At 51.9% G+C, this 17,286-nt stretch overlaps 1 long non-coding RNA gene across 3 annotated transcripts in view; it reads right to left on the reverse strand.

Annotated features, from left to right (window-relative positions):
- Window positions 1-6,217: 6,217 nt before the first annotated feature.
- Window positions 6,218-17,286, reverse strand: part of LOC144577952 (uncharacterized) — an 86,307-nt gene continuing 75,238 nt past the window's right edge. For 2 of the 3 annotated variants that reach the window (XR_013522788.1, XR_013522789.1), the window contains exons 2-4: window positions 12,107-12,259; window positions 10,043-10,140; window positions 6,218-9,316 (exon numbers count right to left, since the gene is read on the reverse strand). This is a non-coding gene — a long non-coding RNA (uncharacterized LOC144577952). Of the gene's footprint in view, window positions 9,317-10,042; window positions 10,141-12,106; window positions 12,260-12,885; window positions 13,005-17,286 lie in introns of those variants that run through there. The other variant, XR_013522790.1, reaches the window with a different exon arrangement.

Raw genomic sequence — 17,286 nt, forward strand, 5'->3', positions numbered from 1 at the left:
CTAACCCTATCCTACCCTAACCCTAACCCTATACCTAACCCTAACCCTAACCCTAAAACCCTAACCTAACCCTAACCCTAACCCTAACCCTAACCCTAACCCTAACCCTAACCCTAACCCTAACCCTACCCTAACCCTAAAACCCTAACCCTAACCCTAACCCTAACCCTAACCCTAACCCTAACCCTAAACCCTAACCCTAACCTAACCCTAAAACCCTAACCCTAAAACCCTAACCCTAACCCTAATAAACCCTACCCTAACCCTAACCCTAACCCTAACCCTAACCCTAACCCTAACCCTAACCCTACAACCCTAACCCTAAAACCCTAACCCTAACCCTAACCCTAACCCTACCCTAACCCTAACCCTAACCCTAACCTAACCCTAACCCTAACCCTAACCCTAACCCTAACCCTAACCCTAACCCTAACCCTAACCCTAACCCTAAAACCCTAACCCTAAACCCTAACCCTAACCCTAACCCTAACCCTAACCCTAACCCTAACCCTAACCCTAACCCTAACCCTAACCCTAACCCTAACCCTAACCCTAACCCTAACCCTAACCCTAAAACCCTAACCCTAACCCTAACCCTAACCCTAACCCCTAACCCTAACCCCAACCCTAACCCTAACCCTAACCCTAACCCTAACCCTAACCCTAACCCTAACCCTAACCCTAACCCTAACCCTAACCCTAACCCTAACCCTAAAACCCTAACCCTAAAACCCTAACCCTAACCCTAACCCTAACCCCAACCCTAACCCTAACCCTAACCCTAACCCTAACCCTAACCCTAACCCCAACCCCCAACCCCAACCCTAACCCTAACCCAAACCCTAACCCTAACCCTACCCTAACCCTAACCCTAACCCCAACCCCAACCCCAACCCCAACCCCAACCCTAACCCTAACCCTAACCCTAACCCTAACCCTAACCCTAAACCCTAAACCCTAACCCTAACCCTAACCCTAACCCTAACCCTAACCCTAACCCTAACCCCACCCGACCCTGACCCTGACCCTGACCCTGACCCTGACCCTGACCCTGACCCTGACCCTAAACCCTAACCCTAAACCCTAAACCCTGACCCTGACCCTGACCCTGACCCTGACCCTTAACCCTGACCCTGACCCTGACCCAGACCCTGACCCTGACCCTGACCCTAACCAAGCCTAAGCCTAACTATACTCCATGGCTCTCACCTTCAACCGCAGTAGTATAGGTTGTCGAGGCACACAGATCATGAGATCTGATGGTTGAGACCAGCCTGGACAACATGATTCACCCCCGTCTAGACTGAAAAAAAAAAAAATTAGCTAGACATGTTGTCACTTACCTGTAATCCTAGCTCCTCAGAAGACTGAGGAAGGGGAATTGCTGGAACCTGAAAGGAGAAAGTTTTTAGTGAGGTTAGATTGCTTCACGGCGCTTCAACCTGGGCAGCAGAGCAAGACTGCATCTCAATAAAGGAAGAAAGAAATAATCAAACAAACAGACGGACCCAAAGAGGGAGACCGAGGACCTTAACTGCAGACAATTCTTTATTGTTACCCTGTGGCTATAAATCTTATGAGATGCCTGTCGTCCCAGACGTTCTGTTTATGGATGTCCTAGCTGACGGTTTTGTATTTACATGGTCAGGACAATGAGTGCTTCTGCTTGATTCCCAGACTCTCCAAAATTCCCGTGGAGCCACACGACCTCCTGTCTTGGCACTTCAGGATTACGATGCTCTTTCCTGAGAGGATTTGTTTGGTAGACCGTGACCTCGATTCCTGCCTCTAAGCCTAAGGCTAGCTGCTGAGAACAGCAGCCACCACCGTTTTTGGTACTACAACAGTGCTTTTTATAGTGCACTCATCGGTGGATGCTGTCATCACAACCTGGCCGTTTGGATGTTCGACTGATGCTTTATGCCGCAGAGTCCCTGCGACTCACCGACCCGTGCCGGAACTCACTGGAGCTCAGATGTGTAGCGCTACCTTGTTTCTCTATGACTGGGAGTGCAAACATGGTTGATGTGTTTATTTCCCATTTTTTACTTTTGGAGGTTTTGTTTTGTGAGACGAGCTCTCACTCTGTCATGCAGCCGGGAGTGAAGTCCTGGCTCACTGCAGCCTTGAGCTCCCGGCTTCGAGCCATCTCGCCTCAGCCTCACAAAGTGCTGGGAATACAACTGTGGCCTACTTTTGAGCTTTGAGTTATTTATGTATTATACAGATGAGTCTCTGGAGATGATTTCTTGGTCTGATAGGTGGTTTGTAAACATATTTCCTGATCTGTAGCTTATCTTTTCATCCTCCGAATTGAGTCTTTCACAGAGCAAACATGTGGTCTCCCTTGCAGATACTCGGCCCCCATAGCGGGAAAGCAGACACACACAGTACATAAATCAACATGTGGATGTGTCCATTGAGTAAGTGTCCGTTTGTGGTAAAGAGATCCTAGACAGATCAGTGCTGAGAGGTTATTTCATTCAGCAATCGTTGACGTGGGGATCATCTCTAATCTCATGCTTACTTTCTGTTACTCCACTGTCTTCTGTTACTGCCGGTGGGAAAGCAATTGTCAACATGTTCTTGCTTCTTTCCACCCTCCTCGGTAGCTTTTAGGACCTTTCCTTTGTCGTTTCTGCAACTGTGTTGAATGGGTCTAGGTACGGATGGATTTATTGTCTTGGGGATTGTGCCTCCTGACTCAAAGGATCCTGGGTCCTCTCTGTTTTTATTTTGGAATTTTTTTTTAAACAGACTCTCACTCTGTCACCAGGCTGGAGTGCGGTGGCAAGATCTTGGCTCGCTGCCACCTCCACCTTCTGGGTTCAAGCGTTTCTCCTGCCTCAGCCTTCTGAGTAGCTGGGATTAAAAGCACACACAACCGCTCCTGGCTGATTTTTGTATTTTTAGTAGAGATGGGTTTTCACCATGTTGGCCACATTGGTCTCAAACTCCTGACCTTAGGTGGTCCGCTCATCTTAGCCTCCCAAGTGCTGGGATTACATGGATGAGCCGCCACACCTGGCCTGTCATTTCTTTGAGACGAGTTGGATCATCTCATTTCATCCTCCCTTTGTTATATTTTCCGATTAAGTTTTAAATGTCTACGGATGGCAGCCACGAATTCTGGCATCTGTAGCCCTTGGAAGTCCACTCCTCTTGTTGATACTGACATTTATGCCCTTTTCATGGGGCTCTGGCTGTGGCGATTGTATGCGGTGCTGGCTGAAGGATCTCAAGGTAGCTAGTGTCAGAACTCAATTAGAGGTCCGCCCTGGTAGTGGAGACGAATCCCCACACGTTTGTTCATAGAAGTCATCTTCTGTGTGGATGATGATTTTTGAAGTAGGAGAGCAGAGGAAAAACGGGGGCTGAGCATTTTCCCTAAACGATAGTGGACATTCAAATCCCTCGTGAGGCTGGGCGTGGTGGCTCACGCCTGTCATCCGGCACTTTGGGAGGCCGAGGGAGGTTGATCGCCAGAGGTCAGAAATTCATGACCGGCCTGGACTACTTAGAAAAACATCATCTCTACAAAAATACCTGCCGGTATTTTTGGGAGGCTGAGGGAGGAGTATTGCTTGAATCTGGGAGGTGAAAGTTGCGGTGAGGTGAGATTGTGCCACTGCGCTCCAGCCTGGGTAGATCATAAATAAGACATATAATTGACTCACAGTTCTACAGGCTGTACAAGCACAGCTCCGGCATCTGCTTGCCTTCTGGTGAGGCCTTGGGAAGCTACGATCGTGGCAGAAATGGGAGTGTGTGCAGAGAGAGAGAGGAGAGGCAAGGCTCTTTATAAACAAACTGCTCTCAGTTGAACAAATAGAGCAAGAACTCACACTTCACCAAACGCAGGATGCTAAACCATCCATGAGGGATGTACACCCTCTAACAATAGTGAGATTTGGAGGAGACACACATCCAGGCTGTATCGGGCCTTAAATGATTTGTTTTGACCCTTAGCCCGCCAGATGGGACACTTTACCGCACTGTGGAGGAGGGTCAGGGACACGAAGCTGCAGGCACAGAGGTGGATATAGGTGGCTGCCAGAGTGCAGGCAGGCTGGAGCTCCCGGGTGCCACAGGAGTCCTGCACACAAAGGCTAAGGAATGGTGCAGGCTCCATCTGAAATCAGAACCCCCCAGTCACTGTCTCTAGCCTAGGCCTCTGCTCCATGCCAATCCCCAGGGTAGATTGGGGAAAGAGCTTGCTGTGCTCCAGGCCACAGGCTCACACTCACCACCCGGAAGCAGTTCCCCAAGCTGGATGCGGGGTCCTGGAAGAAGGCCCGGTGGGCGGGGCTCTTTCCTGGGCAGGTCGGCTCAGGCTTCTCGGTGGCCCTGCAGTCACCATCCACCTGGTGGGACAGACGCAAGACTCATGCATGCAGCTGAACCATGTGGCTCCCCCACATACATTGGCCTTAGCGGGAGACTCCACCCAACCATGGGTCTGCAAAGACCGCTGCAGAGCCGGCAGGCCACCTGCCGCTCCTGGGACTCTGCAGCGAGCGGCCCTCGAGACACTCAGCCGGAGGGAAGAAAAGCAGGTGCACCTGCTCACCTGCCAGGCCGGGCTGAGCTCCTCCAGGCTGTGAGCCACAGAGCCATCTGGCAACATCAGATCAGTGCCTGCTTCGTTGCCGCTGGTGTCCAGAAGGCCAGCGGATATGCCTGTGGGGAGGAGGAAAGATGAGGTGATCCTGAGAGCCCCTGATCCTCCCCCAGGGGTCCTGGATGAGAGATGAGCCTCAGGCACACGAAGGATTGGTAAAATCCCTCCACCCCAGACTCCCAGAGCTCTGGCCCCAAACCCTCATCAGAAGAAGGAGACAAAGCACAGAGACTGAGGACAGCATGTGTCCCCCCATCCCCTCTCCACATCGTCAGCACGAGTGGCCAGAATCCAGGCCTGCCCTTTGTGTTCTTTGGCAGAGGGACCACAGAAAGTCCAACTCCACCTTGGAGCCATATATCCAAGGGATGCGGGAAGAAAGCCTGGGCCTTGGTGCCAGCCTCTCAACCACAGTGGCTGCCTACAGCTCGGGGACCTGTTGCACTGGAAGCTGAGAATGGTGCATCCCGAACAGGATTTTGATGGTGGGCCAACTCTGCCAGGGCCCAGATTAACCGTGGTGCCACAGGTGCACAGTCAGGCTGCAGAGGCCGGTGACCACGTCACAGGACATGGAGACCCCGTCCTCACTGGCCGGCTCAATCCTGGGGACCTCCCTCCTTTTCATGGCAAAAGGCAGCCGGAGGTCTGGACGGCTATCCCGTGGCATGGAGGAGTTGTACAGCCTGTAGGCCTGTGGAACGGAGGAAGTGGGCAGGAGGGATGACCGACAGCCAGGGGACAAGCTTGAAAGTGCCATCCCCCAGGCAACCTGCCACAGGCATAGGTCTCCAGGGGAAGCTCGGGTCTCTCCTCCTCACCTAAAGGCTGGAGTAGATGAGGGTCATATGGTTCAGCTCCAAGGTCAGGGCCATGAGCCCCAAGCCTGTCCGACTCAGCATCCGTGAGAATGTGATGTGAGCAAAGTCTTGGGCCAGGAGGATGCTGCTGCACTGGACGCTGAGGTCCCACACCCGGCCGTCAAAAGTCACCACGTGCTGGGCCCCGGCAACCAGGGCGTGGTCTGGGGAGAAGCAGCCACAAAGGCACGCTGAGTGGAGCCAGCTCCATCCACCGCAGTGGGAGCACGATGCCTGCTGGGTACCCCGATGCCTAGAGCCTTGGCTTAGCCTGCCCTGAGGCCAGGAGTCCCCCTCCCCTGGTGCGGCGGCCAGAGGCCCAGTGATCCCCCACCAGCTTCAGGATGACGTGAGCTGAATGGCTATGGCCCGATTCGGCCCTAACAAGGAATGGAGTCCCCAGACCCGCTACAAAACTGCTGTGCTAAGTAACAAAGCCTGGCTCAGAGGCCACATAGTCATCCTTCTGTTTACATCGGATGTCCAGAGCAGGCACAGCCATGGACATAGCAGGCAGACTGGTAGCTTTTAAAAACAATTGTGGTAAGGCATGCACAACTCTGAATAAACTGGAAGCCACTCAATCGTGCACTTAAAATTCACACATCGGCCGGGCACGGTGGTGCTAAGCCATCCCAGCACTTTGCGAGGCTGAGGAAGGAGGATCACTTGAACCCAGGAGGTCAAGGGTGCGGGGAGCCGAAAGCGCACCGCTGCACTCCAACCATGACAACAGAGTGAGACCTAGTCTCAAAAAAAAAAATTATACAAGTCATCCATTTAATCTCAAGGAAGCTGCTCAGGTGGGGAAAAAACATTGACTGTTTAAGTGGATGGCCAACGGCTCCCTCAAACATGACACTGGTGTCCTGCAGACCAACCCTGTTCAGGGTAGGGAAGAGATGGCCTGTGAAGGAACAGGTCTGACCAGTCCAGCCAGTGTAGCCCCTGAGCTGTGCCTTGGGGGTGTTCGTGCCCATGGTGGGAAAGCACCATCCGTCGTGCACAGCCAGACACCTGTTGGCCAGGGCCAGCATCCCAAAGGAGGCGCTACCAGCCCCGTGATCAGCTGTCAGAACTGAGGGGCACAGAGAAGCCCATGGTCACATGCATAGGACTTCAAGACCAGGCTGTTTTTTTTTTTTTTTTTTTTTTTACAAGATCAGCGTGCTGCTTAGACCTGACTACACCCACGCTTCTAGGGAGCCGTAGACTTCCATGTGAGTCGCACACAGATAAACCGCTACTTGCCAAGCCTGGGTAAGGTGGCTCCCACACGGACATGAGGGGCTCCCTCGTGCATTAAGAACCGTACATGCTCCTTACCCACGTGAGTGAGCCATGTGGTTACCTGCATTTCACAGTAAAGGAAGCTGAGTCCACGGATGTTAGCAGACTCACCTGAGCCACAGGCAAGCTTCTCGGGAGCCCAGAGCTCATCGTCCCAGCACCGCCCTTGGCTGCACTGCTGGGCCAGGTCATATAATCTGGAGAAAAGCAGGATGTGCAGCCTCAGCCCTAGTTCCATAGGACCTTGGGAAGTCCAATAGGCTCTGGGCCTAGCACGGTAATGCCACAGGCCTCTGCAGGCTTCCCTGTGCCCCCACAGTCCCTCCCCATGCATGGCCCTGCTGTTGTGCCCACGGGGTGGGGGGCTCCCAGGGAGTAGGGTGGCACAGCCCGGGGCAGGACTCATTCCTCCAAAGACCATGCAGCAGGCGGCATCTGAGCCGGTAGAACTCGGATGGCATGTTGGCCCTGGACAGCTGTCGGAGTGGCCACGGCAGCTTCTCCTCCATCAGGTAGCCAGTCCCCCACACCACATCGCCCCCAGGCAGCAGCGGCATCACCACCACTGAGTAGTTCCTAGAGGGAACCCGCAGGACAAGCTGCTGAGCCGTGCTTTCTTTGGCTGCAGAGGGGGAGCTCACAGGTCTGCAGGAAGAGCTATACCATGGAGAGAATTGGGGTGCATCTTGGGGAGGGCTGTCCTTGTTCTAGAAAATCCCATAATGAGCTGGAGGAGCACAGAGGCTGGCATGACAGCGGAGGTGGTGGGTGACGCCGGGACAGAAACAAGCTGCCTTATTTTGATGACACAGATATCTTATGTCATGTCTGATCTGCCCCCTGGGTCTTGGGCAGCATGGGGACTCTGTGTGTGGATGCAAAAAATAGGAGCTGGAAGGTGTAGGAAATTGTTTTGTTTTTTTGAGACAGAATCTCATTCTGTTTCCCAAGCTCGAGTATAGTGGTACGATCTCGATTCCCAGCTACCTCTGCCTCCTGGATTTAAGTGATTCTCCTTTCTCAGCCTCCAGAGTAGCTGGAACTACATGCGCTCACTGCCATGCCTGGCTGATTTTTAAATTTTTAGTAGAGTCAGTGTTTCCCCATGTTGGCTACGCTGGTCTCGAACTCCCGACCTCAAGTGATCTGCCCAAAGTGCTGAGATTACAGGCATAAGCCAGTGTGCCTGACCGACAGGTCTAGGCAATTTCTACAGTTGAGGGGAAGACTGGAACTTTCTCAATATGTAGAGTAGGGTCAAGCCTGTGAGATATGAATGATCGGGGAGATCTGGGCTCATGTGGGGTTGGAGTGAGAAGAGAAATATTGCACGCTCTGTTGTTGATGGGCCACTGAGGGGGACGGGCAGGTGGACTCGCTTACCTTTTAGGGAGCCCAGAGGCCCTGCAGCTGGGGGCCGGAAGCAGCTTCGACACCCTCACTGCCATTTAAATCCATTTTTTGGTATCCCCACGAGATTCCACTCACCGGGTAGGCAAATAACCAGGCAGGTGATTGTTCAACCAAGCCAAAGCCCCGCCCTGGGAGCTCTTCCCTTCCTCAGCCTACATTCTGACCGCAAGGCGGCAGGAGCGGGAACTTGTATTACGTGGAGCCTTTTCCCCATGATGTGGGTCCGGTCCCTATTCTACAGCTGGGGAAACTGAGGCACACAGAGCCGATGCAGAGACATCCCAGGAAGAGGCAGAACCAGAATCCAGATGCTCTGCAAGGCCACCGGCATGGAAGAAGGGGCGGCCCCATTGCCTGTAGCCCGGTTCCTGGTGGGCATCATGGCTGTGAGGGAAAAGGATATTTGGTCCCCAGGCCCCTGCTCTAGACTGGGTTCCCCATTTCTATCCACCACCCCCGTGTTCTCAACACAGGGACAAAAGGGGCCTTTTGAAGTGAATGGGTGATCACATCCTTCGTAGGTCAGTGCAGAAGCCAGAGTCCTCCTCTCATCCCCTAGCCTTGGAACCTCCCAGTCGCATCAGCCCCACCACCTTGCTATTCAAACAGGACAGGCACGGTGGCTCATGCCCGTAATCCCTGCACAGAGTCTCTGGAGCCCAGGATTCTAAGACGAGCCTGGAAAATACAGTGAAATCCCATCTCTACTAAAGATACAAAAATTAGCCGGGTAAGGTGGTGAATGCTTGTAATCCCAGCAACTTGGCAGGCTGAGGCAGGACAATCACTTGAATTTGAGAGAGGTTGCAGTGAGCTGAGATCACACCATGGCACTCCAGCCTGGGTGACGGAGAATGAGACTCCATCTCAAAAACAAACAGGACAAGCACATCCCTCTCCCAGTCCTCTGTGCAGTGGAGCCCCCACCTGGAGCTCTCTTTCCACACTGGCCCTGTGGCTCTTGCTTGAACTGTACTTTCTCCTCAAAGCTGGCCATGGCCACACCATAGGATCCCCAGCTCACCGTCTCACCAATGTTCCATCTCAAGCATTTGCCACCTAAGGTATGGCTCAGTGGTGGTAAACGATGAGCGGTGGGCCACACCCAGCCTGTAGCCGGCTTCTGCACAGCCTGCAAGAAAGAAGGGCTTTTATGTGTTTAAAAGATTACGTAACAGGTCGGGAGTAATGGCTCATGCCTGTAATTCCAACACTTTAGAAGGCCGAATGGGTTACATAACTGAAGGTCAGGAGTTTGAGACCAGCCTGGAGTGGCAAAACCCTGTCTACTAAAAACGCAAAAAATTAGCCAGGTGCAGTAGTGCACACACCTGTAGTCCCAGCAACCCGGAGGGCTGAGGCAGGAGAATCACTTGAACATAGGAGGCAGAGGTTGCAATGAGCTGAGATTACACAACTGAGACAGAGCAAGACTCCATTTAAAAAAAAAAGATGATTACAAAGCAAAAGCAAGGAAATGTGACAGAGCAGAATGGCCTGCTTAAGAGGTGATTCTCGGGCTTTCTGCAGGGAGCTGTGCATACTCTGCTGTAGATGATTTCTTGGGCTTCGTGTCTGTCTCTGAGTAAAACTGAGCTTCCTGAAGGCAGGGGTCATCTTTGCCCACTGCACTCTTCCGCAGCAGCTCCTAAAATCCTGCCTGCACTGGGACTGTGCTCACGAGGTCTCTCTGGAGTGAGGAAGAAATCCCAGTTTCCTCTCCTGTGCAATAAGGAGTGAAGAAGCCTCTGTGTAGGGCAGTCAAAGTAGTCAGTGAGTCAGAGCGTGTTGAAGGGTTCAGCAATGCAACTGATACGTGGCAGGAACGCTGGATGCGACACCCCAAACCCAGTGTTACCTGGCTGTGAGGCCATACAGGTCCAGCAGGGCTTTGCAGAGCCTCTTCAGTGCCCATGAGAACGTGGCCTCAGCCCAGGAAAGCATCTGGTGGGCCACCTGGAAAGGGAGGGGACAGTGAGAGCTGTCTCGGTCATCCTCAACTGCCAGCCACATCTCATCCTTGCTCTCACTCACCAGCTCCAGAGTGCCTTTCATGGCCCCCAGGGTCAACCTGATAGGCCTGGGACCCTGGTTGCCTGGCATCCCGGGCACCCAGGCCTGTAGCCACCACATGGCCTCCTCTGCCCACTCCCTCCACACCTCCTCCAGGGGCCGCAGCATCACTTCCAGGTAGGAGTCCTTCAGTGTGGCCAGGGGCCCTGCAACTGGCGGCCAACACCCACCATGAGGCCTCTGGGCAGCTCAGAGGCCCAGCCCAGGCCTCAAAGAGATAGGGCCTCTTCCTGGGATTAAGATGATGGCGGGAGTGGAGGAAAAGGAATAGAGCAGCAGGCACTGGAGATTGCGAGTGAGTTGTCACAGCAGACCCGAGCTGCCTCTGCATGACCTGCTCATAGCTTGTCTGGGAACTTGGACTGGGGGAGGGTTCCCACCAATCCTAGGAGTGATACAAGGTGCTCTGCATCTGAACTGTTTGTACAAACGTGGCTTATTCGAGACCCCTGCTTGCCTCCTAGGAGTCTGACACTGTGCTCTGAGCCAAGCAGCACCTGCCAATTAGGCAGCCACACCAAACACCCTGGGTGACATAGTGCTGGGACAGACAAGTGCGTCCCATGTGAAGGCACAGGGACTGGGAAATGATAGTAGGTGTTGGCCGTGGTGCACTCTAGACTCCACCCCGGCCCCCTTCCCTGTGCCAACACTCCTGCCTCCTCTCACTGTAGTCAATGACAGCTGTGAACAGCATAGTGTGCAGAGTCCTGAGCACTTTTTCAAATTCACTGCCCTGTGGGTGGCCATGGGACTCTGGCACAGCAGAGAGGCTATGGAGGTGACATTCAACAGCCAGCCAGAGGGACGCCAACCCTGACATTGGTCAAGGTCTTAGCCCCAGATGGTGGAGAGGTCAGAAGTTCCTAGTCCTGCCAGGAGGGCAGTTGGAACCAGGCAGCCGCCACTATGACTGCCTAATTTTGGTATTTTATTAGAGGTAGGCTTTCACCATGTTGGCCAGTCTGGTCTTGAATTCCTGACCTCGTGATCCGCCTGCCTCAGCCTCACAAAGTGCTGGAATTACAAGCGTGAGCCACTGTGACTGGCTTTTTTGTAAACTTATTATTTGTTTATTTTAGAGATAAGATCTCACTCTGTTGCCCAGGCTGGAGTACGGTGGCACATTCTTGACTCATTGCAACCTCTGCCTCCAGGGCTGAAGCAATCCTACATGAATAGACATAAGACTGAAGCTGAAGTGCCAGCCCTGGATTCATTCCTATATGGCTATGCTATTGGAAGCAAGTTCATCTCTGGGGATGAGCTCAGGGTACTCAGATCGCCACTTGCCAGACTCAGGTACTCTCTCTGGACATCCCACCTGGCCGGGGCACCAGCCTTGTGACTGAAAGCCAGGATCTGTGTGCAGTGGAGTGTGCGGCCCGGCCCAAGCCTGTAGGCGCTGTCTGAGCCGCTCTCTGTCTGCAGCCTCTGGCCAGTGCTGCACTGGTGCGCTGGCTGCTTTGCCTGAGCTGTGAGGATCGATCAAAGAACCCCTACCCTCCTCTGCCAGGCAGCCCTCCACCAGGGCTCCAAGAGGAGGAGGCCCAAGCCCAGCCTGGCCTCTGCCGTGTTCTCCCAGCCCTGTGGTCTGCTTCGCCCATCACTCCATCAAAACCTGTCCGTGGGGAGGTCTTAAGAGATGAATGAATGTCCCCTAAACAGACACACTTTTTTTTCTTTTTTTCCTAATGAGAAGCTACTAAGTCCTACTCAGAGCCCACAAAATGACTGATGGAAAATCCTGTGGTGACAGCGTATTTTAGCTCACAGAGCCACAGCCACAGGAACCGGGGAAGGCCCTGCCACCTCCACCTTCCCCGCAGCCAGGCATGCAGTGCCTTACCCGGGAGGCCATACGGGATACTCAGGGATTCGGTCCGCAGCCAGCCCCGCTGCTGCAGCAGGCCAAGGGCAAGCAGCCCTGACAGTCCTGACACGAACAGCTTGGCATCCACGGCAGCCACTCATCATCCAGCCTCCTTCCTTTCCATCGGTGCTGCAGGGATAGAGAGCAGGCAAATGAAAGGGTCAGCCCCCAGGGACCGACACCCCCAGCCCCAGGCAAAAAAAGGACTCGGGAATACCCCAGGGTCCTTGGGATTGGGGGATCCTTGAAGAGTCAACACCTGGGCCCTGCACAACAGCCCACAGACAGGCCTGATCGTGGCTCCCTGCAGCCTTGACCTCCAAGACTCAATCGATCCTTTCACCTCAGCCTCCCAAGTAGCTGGTACTACAGACATGTGCCACCACCTTGGCTAACTTTGTGTGTGTGTGTGCACGTGCATATATATATATACACATCATTTTTTTTTTCTGTAGAAACAGGGGTCTCAGTATGTTTCCCAGGCTGGTCTTGAACTCCTGGGCTCAAGCAATTCTCTTGCCTTGGCTTCCCAAAGTTCTGGGATTATAGGTGTGGGACACTGTGCTTGGCCCAAGGATAAAGTAGAATGAGGCCGGGCAGAGTGACTCATTCCTGTAATTCCAGCACTTTGGAAGGCCAAGGCAGACAGATTTCCTGAGGTCAGGAGTTTCAGACCAGCCAGGCCGACATAGTAAAACACCGCCTCAACAAAAATACAAATAAATAAATAAATAACAAAGTATGGCAGGAGGCACCTGTAATCCCAGCTACTTGGGAGGCTGAGGCAGGAGAACCGCTTGAACCCAGGAGGCAGAGGCTGCGGTGAGCCAAGATTGCACCATTGCATCCAGTCCGAGCAACACTGTGAGATTCTGTATAAAAAAAAAAAAAAAAAAAAAAGAAGTAGAATGAAACAAAATCAAATAGGACAGATGACAAAAGAATTAACTACACATCATGGGTCGTTAAATAAATTTCACTTTCTGAAGCTTCTGCGTCTGCAACACTGAAGGTCATCCAGAACAGACAGGTGGAAATGGGCCAGCTGTTATGACTCCCAAACACCCACATGAGGTGGTCAACAGCCACCGCTCCAAGTGCCCCCAGCCCAAGCTCCTGTCCTTACCTTAGAATCTTTCAGAAAACATAAGCGGCACACCCTGGTGTCACCGCCCTGGCTCTGGCACAGTGCCAGCATCTGCTAAGCCTGTGTGTGTGTGTTTTAAATGCCTCGTGTATTTTAGGCCAATGTTTTACATATGTTTCTTATTGTGGGTGAGAATAAGAACAACCCAAAATCTGCTATTTTATGGTTTCTGGGGACAGCCGGAGGTTGTGGGAAGTTCTGGGGGCTCACACTGAGCCTGAGTCTGTCCTTAGATGGGATGTTGATATTGAGAAACTGAAGTGATGAAGATCATCAGGAGGCATTTGGCCCACACCCTAGCCTGGTCACGGAGGAGACAGGACACAGGGAGTTGCATCTCCTACCTGTCACATGGGCCTGCTCACTCAGCAGATGGCTCAGTGATGTGGAGAGGCCAGCTTGCTGCCCACCTGCTGTGTGAGGTTCCCTGTAAAGATGACAGGGCTGCCCCCATCACCAGTTTCATCTCCAGCTGTGCCTAAAACCACTCAGCCTTGCCGACCATGGGTGGCAGCAGGTCTCTCTAGCCCTGAAAAGGCCTTGGTGTCATCTGAAATGACAGGCTTGGACAGAAAGCCCAGCCATGATTACACAAGCTGGGACCAGAGAGAGGGCAGGAGATAGCCAAGCTAATGGCTTTCTATGCCGATTCTTCCGCAATTTTTAATTTTTCTTGAGACGGAGTCTCACTCTGTCACCCAGGCTGGAATGCAGTGGCAGGATCCAGGTACATTGCAATTTTCGCCACCCGGGTTCAAATAATTCTCCTGCATCAGCCTTTCAAGTAGCTGGGATGACAGACGCACACCACAGTGCCCAGCTAATTTTTGTATTTTTAGTAGAGATGGGGTTTTACCGTGTTGGCGAGGCTGATCTCAAACTCCTGATCCCAAGTGATCCGCCCACCTTGGCCACCCAAAGTGCTGAGATTACAGGTGTGAACCACTATGCCCGGGCCTTCCCCAATTTTTTAAACTCCGGATTTCTCAAAATTAGAAACCTGTGTTATAAACACAGAGGACTCCTCTTCTCTCCTTGACAACCCCCTCATTGGATCCATCAGGAACTCAGTCGACCGTCGCTATGGAATGTGACTAGAGTCAACCTCATCTGCCACCTATGCTGCACACCAGCTCCAGCCCTGGTTATTGAACCTGTCTGACTGCAACATCCTCCTGGCTCTTCCAGCTCCCATCCCGCCACTGGCAACGGATCTCCACTTGCAGACCAGACACGTCCGATGATGGCATATAGCGTTTTTTACTGTACGATCCAAAGTCCTTGAGGCCTGCAAAGCCAGAATTTTGTTGGCCACTGGTGCAGACATTGGCAGGCGGGCCACAGGATCAGCTCACTACACTCTAAGCCTCCACATGGGAGATCCTCTAGAAAAGCCACGAGCAACTACAAATACCGCGTTTGATGGCCCTGCCAACCTGCAGACACACCTCACACACCCCTCTGATAGCCACTAGCTAGTCAGTTCACCCAAAAGATGTCAAAACAATACTAGCTATTATCAGACCGTCACTACTTAATGCTGTATTTCCCTGATCCCCACCGACGTATGTGCAGATGTGTGTGGACGAATGTGTATGCATCTGTGTACGGATTTATCTGTACATGGATGTGTGTAGATGTGTATGTATACAGCTATACCAAAATACACAGATAGGTGTGTATGAATGTGTGGATATGGATTGTGTGTACAGTGATGTGTACATGAAGGTGTCTATATGTAGACATGTGTATGAATGTGTGGGTGTACAGACGTGTGTGGATGTAAAGACATGTATATATATGGATGTGTGTATATGAATGTATGTGTACAGATATGTCTACATGTGGATGTAGATGCTTGCAGCTCTTCCTGCTGACAGGCACCTCCTAGCGCTGGCTTTCTCCAGTATGTATCAGAAGCTGTGCAGTGGTGTCAGAGCCTCCTCAGGGTGCGGGTGAACTGGGTGAGCACAGAATTTCTCTCCCAAACCATGACGTTTTGCAGTTAAAGACTGCACAAATGCGTCACAAATGCGTCAGGTCAGCAGGCATAAACTGGGTCTCTGCAGGCAACCCAGGACACAACCCCCACACACCAGGGTAGGGGGTGCCAAACAGAAAGCTTCCAACATCAACCTTTACTCCCACAAACTCTAAGGTTGAACACGAGCCTCGAAACCCTGGGCCCAGGGATTCGAGGTTGAACCCAAGCTCTGGCACTTTGTATTCATGAGCTCATCTGCCTCTGTTTCCTCATCTTAAATGGGGTTACAAAGAGGACTTGAAGAACAGACTTCCTCTCTGCTGGAACAGGATCCAGAAAGTTGGAGTGCTGGCTGTTACTGTAATTTTGATGAGTCTGGGGCAGATGGAAGTAGAATTTCTCCAAAGGCAAATAAAGATTTCGAGGCTTCAGGCAGCTCTACAGAGAGTGGCAGGAAGGTCTCAGGGGAGGTACGGGCAATCTGTGCTTGCATATGTAGCAGATAACAAGACGTTCAAGGTCCCCTTGGAGTTCTGGAAATGAGGCAGAGGTCTCAGCCATCAGACAGGTGGGGCTGTAGGAGGACGACGGCTCTCCCCTGACATGAGTCTTCACCCAGGCTGATGGCACAGGTGGAAGTGGAGAGAGTATTTATGCAGCAAGACATCCAGCTCGGCTTCAGATGCTATACTCCAGGCCCCAGAGAAGACACTGAAAACTGAGGCAGAATCGGTGATCCTATGCTGAACGTGCCCAGTGGTCATGCCTGGCGAGATCAAGTCTAAAGCTGCTATTTGTACCTGGCTGGAGTGCGGCGGCACGATCTCGACTCACTGCAACATCCGCTTTCCGGATTCAAACAATTCGCATGCCTCAGCCTCCTGAGAAGCTGGGCCTACAGGCGTGCACCACCACGCTCATGTAAGTTTTGTATTTTTGGTAGAGGCAGGGTTTCACCTTCCTGGCCAGCCTGGGCCCAAATTCCTGACTTCATGTGATCCTTCCGCCTTGCCTCACAACATTCGTACATTTCTGAAGTCACTGATCTGCCTGAAAAGGGGATAGAAGTTTTAAATCTCCCCGGGATGGAGGAGGCAGACACAAAATTTCAACACAAGGACAAGAGCTTCAAGTGACTAAGTTCTATCCAGGTACCTTTTGGTAAGATCTCTTGAAAAGCACCTACATAGATGAAAACGACCCTGAACAATATAGTAAGACCCATCTCCACTAAAAAGAAAATAAAAATATAGAAAGGCATGGGGGCACAGGTTTTAGTCTCTGCTACTTGGGAGGCTGAGGAAAGAGGATCGCTTGGGCCCAGGGGTTCAAGGCTGCAGTGAATTAGAATTATGCCATTAAATAGAAGACCTTGTAAAAGAAAGAGAAAAGTGGGGGAGAGAAAAAAGAGGAGGATGAGAGGGGGAAAGGGAAGAAAAAAAGTAGGAAGAGGGAATAGTGAGAGGGAAAGAAAGAAAAGAAAAGAAAAAAAAAGAAAGAAAATGGAAAAGAAATGAGAAAAACATATAAACATTCTGGCCAGGGAATTCCACTGTTAAAAATGTACTCTGTGAGAGAATGGTGTTCTCGACAGAATAATTTTAACAGGAAACCTGGGAAAAACTCAAGAGCACTTCATTATGAAACTAGCTGAATACATTCCATTCCATGGTCATTTGCACTACACGGGAGATGCTGATTTTATTAGGTACATATATTAACTCCACGTGCTGATTGTGTGCATAGATCATCTCGGAAAAGAATCACCAAAGGAACCGTAACAGCGGTTCGCTTCGAGGAGGGGTGGGAGAGCGGCTTTAAGGCTGCACCAACACCAACCGATAGAACTTTTTGCAATAAACACCATATTTCCGGGCCATCTGCAGCTGTGGAGTACTTGAAATGTGGCCCACGCAGCCAAAGAACCAAATCTTTCATTTTCTTAAATGTTAATTTATTTAGATTTTTTTTTTTTTTTGAGATGGAGTCTCGCTCCGTTGCCCAGGCTGAAGTAAAGTTGCATGA

The sequence above is a fragment of the Callithrix jacchus genome, chromosome 10, assembly GCF_049354715.1.
Source record: "Callithrix jacchus isolate 240 chromosome 10, calJac240_pri, whole genome shotgun sequence".
Lineage (NCBI taxonomy): Eukaryota > Metazoa > Chordata > Mammalia > Primates > Cebidae > Callithrix > Callithrix jacchus.